Source organism: Rattus norvegicus, chromosome 8 (assembly GCF_021556685.1).
Source record: "Rattus norvegicus strain SHRSP/BbbUtx chromosome 8, alternate assembly SHRSP_T2T, whole genome shotgun sequence".
Taxonomy (NCBI): Eukaryota; Metazoa; Chordata; class Mammalia; order Rodentia; family Muridae; genus Rattus; species Rattus norvegicus.
In genome coordinates, this window is record NC_141541.1 from 96,602,845 (window position 1) to 96,609,879 (window position 7,035).

The 7,035-nt window shown below is 39.2% G+C and overlaps 1 pseudogene; it reads right to left on the reverse strand.

Annotated features, from left to right (window-relative positions):
* Window positions 1-536: 536 nt before the first annotated feature.
* LOC134479961 (small ribosomal subunit protein uS8-like) lies at window positions 537-929 on the reverse strand (annotated as a pseudogene).
* Between the last annotated feature and the right edge of the window lie 6,106 nt (window positions 930-7,035).

The window sequence follows — 7,035 nt, forward strand, 5'->3', positions numbered from 1 at the left end:
CAATGGCACAGCCAATGTATGGCAACAGGAACAATTGACAACTTGATCCGCAAACAAAAGAGAAGTAGAGAACACACTGGAAATGGCAACGTCAAAGCCTACTCCTAGTGACAAGACCTCTTCCAACAAGGCCACACATCCTAATCCTCCCCAAACACTCCCATCAACTGGGGCCAAGTATTCAAACATGGGGGCCATTCTCATTCAAGCCATCACAGATTTACTAGCAAAAAAAAGTTGCTAAAATTATAAATGAAGATATTGATATTTGCAGGACTCTTTAAGGCTCTGAAATTCCTTATCTCTAGAGAGGTCTCCAAGCTCTGCCCCCATGGAAGACTAGAAAAGGCTCTAGAAGACTCTGTTCTACCACTACCTTGTAATAGGACTCTATGAAATTCACTTGTGCATGACTCTAGGACTTCACAAGTTACTTTGGAGCAAAGAACACAGAATTCACTGGCAGCTGTTCCACTATTTACAACCAATAGCATATTCAATAAATGACCTTTTTTTTCACAGTCCACAGAGGCTTTTTATTTATACTTTACATTTTGAAAAAAGAATCCCAGTATTTTGCCTCTTGTATGTTTTGGTCTTGTCTCTTCATGGTCACAGCACAATTAAACCAAACTGCTGTGCTGGGAGCAGATTGTTCTGCCATTTTTCTATGTCTTTGAGTTAAACATCAAATCTATATAGCTGATCACCACACACTTGTTCTGCCTTCCTGTGAGGTTCACAGTGAGTGTCCCAGCTCTGTGATCATCAATGATCTCGACTTCACCAATGTATCCATGCTTCATCATCACAGTTAAGAACCAAAGGATGGCTTTAGAACATGGCCTGATGAGGACCTGGCATTTGCCTCTCTCCTCAGCATTGTTGATGCTCTTCAGAGCATCTGCCAGGACATTTATGTGCACCATGGTGACTGGGGTATAGGGATGACGCAGATCTCGTACTGATGAACATGGAGCTTCACTAACACCCATTCTGACTTTTTTTTCTTTATTTTTAACAGGGATTCATTTAGCACAAGCTGACTTCAAACTTGCTATGTAGCTAAGGATAACTTTGAACTCCTGAGCCTACTTCCCCCTCTCCCAGTGCGAGATCACATGACCATACCACCACACCTAACATGTGGAGATTGTAAAAGCTAAATCTTGTGGTGCTTCCAGGTAAAGAAAGTAAAAAGTACAAGCAAAGAGGCAGAAAAGCTTTAACTTTCATGTGAGGATCCTGGGCTACTCTAGTAGAGCCATGTGTCTGTTACAGACTCATTTTAGGTTGAAAAATAATAGTGAGGTTATTATGATATTATATATCACCTTTGAGTAGATGTTTTCCAAATTAAATACAACCAACAATATATATTTTAGTTATGAGAGGATCTACAAGCCATCCAGTTTTTAATTTATTAACCAAAATCTCTATGACCAAGATTTGGCATCAGGGAGTCCCCACTCAAGTTGTGGAAGTAGAAATTTAGATTGAGATACAGTGAAAGAAACATCAAAACTCATGTAGAACTGAATCTAATGAGAACTAAGAGTGTTAAGTTTATTGTGTGCAATTTCTCTTAGTTTTCTTATATAAAAAAGAAAAACCTCCTCAATATTTCCTTTTAGATTAAAATTTATATGCCCAGAAATACTCCTGAGGTTACGTGTTCTTCTTTCCACCATACTGAAACTATATAGATTTATGTTGGACGTAGTCCAAGACAGAAGACTGTTCCGCGTGCTGCATTGCAGATTGCCTGTACTAGCAGTTGCTGTTAATGTTTTTTGGACATATTACACTCTACTGAAAATGAACGATTCTAATCTTATGTCATATATACCAGGATCACTTCCACTTGGTAGATGAAAATCTGAAGGCAATATTTAGTCATGTGGCCAGTTTCACAAAGGAGGCAAGTGATGAACAATGAACCTTCCTTTAGATCAACTGACTCCCAAATCCACAACCTTGATCACAACACTGGATTGTTGATCATTTTGAAATCAAATAGTTATTTTAAATGGTTTCTGGGGAACAAAAGAGAAGGAGGTGAGTGATACTCTATGTGATTGCTCATTTTGATTCAAGCATTGAAGGTGAGTACAGGTTAATCACAGGATACATAGAAAAGGACAAAAGTTACTCTCTGAGTTCGTGAATTTTAAAGTCCAGGAAGAGCCAGGAACAGCTGGAATGAGGATTGAAGGACGGGACCTACGGTGGAAAATACTGCTGCACCAAAGGGTACAGATATAGCAATGGTATGTCTCCGTGCGCATGCCCCTCAGAGCTCTCAACTGGGAAAGTGGTCTCACCTTTTCTCTTGCAAGTAGACACGCTATATCTTTCAATATGTCAGAAACTTCCAGAAGATTGGAACCACCCATCTTTGCATCATCTCCCTAATGTCCCACACAACCCCCTAAGAATGCCTCAGATGTACACATTAGTCCTCTTACTCATAATTTAGCAAACAGCATCTGCATTCAGTCAGCCTCACTGGAATTTACTGAAAATATGGGGAAAGCCTCTATCAAGGACGAATAATCATGTTCAGCATAATAAAGACTCATTAACAAAAGCTTTGGGGGATGAGGGTTGGAGGAGCCATTTGAAGATTAAAGTCAAATCAAATATGGATGAGCTGTTGCTAAAGATTAAGAGGGTCTTTAGTATTAGAGGGGAAGAAAATTAGTGTGACTTAGCTCATGGAAAGATAGTGAAAACAAAATTGTTTCTTATGTCATCCAATTCTAAACCTATTATTTATTACCATTTAGGGATGCAGAGCAAGAGAAAGCCAATAGAGATTGAGAATCATTAAGACATAATGAAGATGTTCAAAGACAATTCCTAATGAAAAGCAGAATCTTTCAAATATTAAAAAAATTGTATTTCAGTTTAAAATATATAATGATTCTTTGAGTCTTTTGAAGTTGCCCAACCTACAGTGTGTGCTTAAGTTAACTGTTGCATTAAGGTCTAAGTTTATGCTGTACTTAAGAGGCAAGATGTTTGCTGCCATATATGGAAAAAATTTAATTGTGGAAAATTAGGGGAAAATAAATTCTAAAGGTCACAAAGTAGCAATCATTAGGTATTTATAAACATGTATTATTATGTAAAAGTCAAATCTACACACAACTAATGTCTATGAACTTTTGGATGAGATTTTTGTGAGTAAAACACAAGCTGACCTATTGGACTGTAAAGAGAGTGCAAGCATTGGTTTCCTTTATACTCCTCTGCATTTTTTAAAAAGTTATCACAGTGAACTAATACAACTTTATCAGAATTATAAAAATTGTAATGTTTTTAAACTTTTATTTGTTTGTTTGTTTATGTAGTGTGTGTATGTTTGTGTGTGTATGTGTATGTGTGTGTGTGTGTGTGTGTGTGTGTGTGTGTGTGTGTGTGTGTTCCTGAGTCCACTGTGTACGACATGCATGCAAGAGCCCAAGGAAGTCAGAAGAGGGCATTGGATCCCCTGGAACTGGAGTTACAGAAGCTGTGAACTGCTCTGCCAGTGTTGGGAAGTGAACCAAGGTCCTCTGAGAGGTAGTGAGCTCTCTAGACCCTGAGCCATCTCTTTGTCATGTTAATACAGTCCCATCTTATGTTAATCCATTTAAATGGACTTTTTCTATCAAGTTCTTGGGGAAAAAAACAGGAATGTATGTTGGTAAATGAACACTTAATTAGATACCTGGATTATTGCTGATATATGTAGTAGAGTTTATTATAGAGAAACCAAACCACACAAGCCTAATGGCTCCATTCCATTCTGGATTGCACTGGAAGACTCAACAGATGTTGTACTGGAATTTTAGTAAAGTACATGATATGGTCTCCTGAGGTTTTGATGACAAAATGAATTTAAAGCTTTGCAGATCAGAAGAGCTGCACTTGGCTGGAAAACAAGGCCAAATGCTTGTAAACAAAAGAAAGTAATAGCCTGACAGGGAAGGCTGTAATTGGAGAGCCTCAGCACCAATTAGCAGTAAACCATTAGGGAGCAATGGACCAGCTAAATAGCACACTGAACACTTAATACAGAAAGCGGTAATGTGCGAGTCATAGGCTAATCGTTTATTAGGCATCTACTTTGTATGTAGTGTTGTGTTAGCGTCTTTTATGCCTTTCCCTCTTTCAGCCTGAGCAAAATAACACTTGTTATTATTTCCAACTCACAAACAAATGAATTAAAATTTTAAAAAGACATTAACCATCGAAAATAGGAAACACTGATAAGTACATTGATTCATTTATTTGGTTCAATGTGTTATGAAGAATAAAGTCGAATAGTAATATATGGTACCTTAAAAAGTTGGAAGAAACACATAGAAATTAGAATGCTAAATATTAATGGTAATGTACTACATAATGGGAAAAGAAATTTGTGAATTTATTTATGAAGTAGGATTTACCTGTTACATTAAAAAAAAAAAAAACATAAGGGCATACCCTCTCTCTACAGCAAAATGGTGCTATTATATATACCTGGACATTTTATCTTGCTACATGAGATTTATTCTAGCAGAGAATTAGGCCAAAAAAAAAAATCACTGAAGCAGCACAGGTGAGGAGCCTCATTGAATGTGATATGTAATCACATATGTAAAAAGCAAAGAACTTGGTGGCATATATGGGGCCTGATCAGAACAGGAGGAAAAGAGGAATATCAGTAAAGGAGGAGTAAAGGTCAAACAGAGGTAACATTTTCCAGTAGAGAGAACTACCAAAGCCAGACTTGTGTCTGTGCTGGTCGTATTGTGTCAAGTTGACACATACTCAAGTCACTGGGAAGAGGGAAACGTTGTTGACACATTGCCTCCATCAGATTGTCCTATGGGCACATGTGATCGTTTGGATAGGTTTGGCCCCCATAGGTTCATGTGTTTGAATGCTTGGCCATAGGGAATGGCACGATTAGGAGGTACGGCCATATTGAAGGAGGTTTGCCCTTACTGGCGGAGGTGTGGCCTTACTGGAGGAGGTGTGGCCTTACTGGCGGAGGTGTGGTCTTACTGGAGGAGGTGTGGCCTTGTTGAAAGAAGTACGTCACTCTGTAGGTGGGCTTTGAGGTTTCCTATGCTCAGGCTCCACCCACTTGGGATGAGACCCACCTCCTGACTGCCTGCAGAAGAGCACCTCTTCCTGCCTGCCTTTGGATCAAGATGTAGAACTCTTGGCTCCTTCAGCACCAAGTCTGCCTGGACACTGCCAAGCTTCCCGCTATGATGATGGTGGACCAAATCTCTGAAACTGTAAGCCAGCCCCAATTTAATGGTTTCCTTATAAGAGTTGCTTTGGTTATGTATCTCTTCGCAGCAATAAAACCCTAAGACAGCACCTTTGTGGGGCATGCTATTAATTCCTGATTGATGTGGGAGAGAGATGGTGCCCCTCCCCCACCCCGAGCAGGTAGTTTGGGGATATGTGAGAAATCAGGCTGAACAAGCAATGAAAAGCAAGTCAGTAAGCATCATACGTCCACAGCCTCTGCTCCAGGTCCTGCCTCCAGCTTCCTGCCTTATCTTCCCTCCGTGACAGCCAGTAACCTTTTAAGTCAAAGAAACCCTTTCTTCTCCAAAGTTGCTTTTTGTCACTGTTCTACCAAAACAGAGAAGCAGCATAGGAAATTGCCCAAAGAAAACACGCAGCTTGGAACTATTTAAACCCTGGGTGGGTAAGCTTGAAGTAATAACCACTTGAGGAATACTTCTGAATTTTACGCTTTCCTGTATTCATTTATAAACAAGATATGGAACCATGAGTCTCATATAGACAGAGAACACACCATCCCATGGAAGTCAGCTCTCCCAGCTAGTGCAAGCCTTGCAGTAGACACAAATTTTCTTTTATTTCAGCCTCTTTAGTAGAGGATTGTCTAACTTGAATGACTTAAATCTTCAGCTTAGCAAATATTCCAAGACAGAATTCTGAGACAACAGAATCATGTGCTGAGGCCCCTCGAACAGAGCTCCAAATCTTTTTCAGATAGAAAGGGAGTGTGGCCTAGAAGATTGTTTGTCCTTCTATCCCAGAATCTATGTATTTTAAAATATTAAATATTTAGTATTTAGAAAATGATCTGTCAGCTTCTTCATGTAATTTTCTGATTTTGAATATTTCTGGCTACTTTATTTCCCTGAAATATTTTTGTTTCTGCATCAGATCTTGTTCCAGCCCTGTTTAGTGGGTAGGGAGTTAGGCTATGACTTCATGGAAGCTGCCAGACTGATAATGCCCCTGCTTCAGATTCCAAAACACGTTCACAATTAAAAGAAAAATCGGGAGGCTGGGGAGATGTCTCAGTGGTTAAGAGCACTGGCTGCTACTCCAAAGGATCGGAGTTTGATGCCCTGCACTGATGTGGTTGCTCCAAACCATTTGCAACTTCAGTCCAAAATGGTCTAATGCCCTCTTCTGGCCTCCCTAGGCACTGCAGCTATATAGCACATACACATACATACGGGCAAAAAAAATTAACTACACACACAAAGATAATAAGTAATTAAAAAGTTCAAAAGTGTTTTGAAAATATTTAATATCTAAAATGGAGGCTAATGAGAGTTCCTTTTCCAGGTCACTTAGGATGAGACTAAACGCCCTTTTGGGAGAAGGTCGTGCCAGAGACGATGAACAACTAGAACATTCTTTCTATGTCCACAGGGCTTTGCTTTGTGTGCCCTTCCCATATGCATCTCACTTACTCTTTACAAGATTCATATGAGACAAACATGACAATTGCTTCCATTTTAGAGATTGCAAAACTGAGGTTCATAAAGCTTAGATAGTACATAGGCTATAGTATTAGGAATCCGACCTCTGGTGTCCAACTGTGGGGTCTATTTAACATACTGTCACAATTAGTACTACTGTGCATGCCTCCTCATTCACTTGAATAAGAGGTGCTCTAAGAAAAATCAGGAAAAAGTCAGAAAAATCGACAGAGAAATTTGAGATTTATATTGTGTTCTTGAAAGTTAGAAGCTGTCCATTCACTTATTCATTATATAGTTA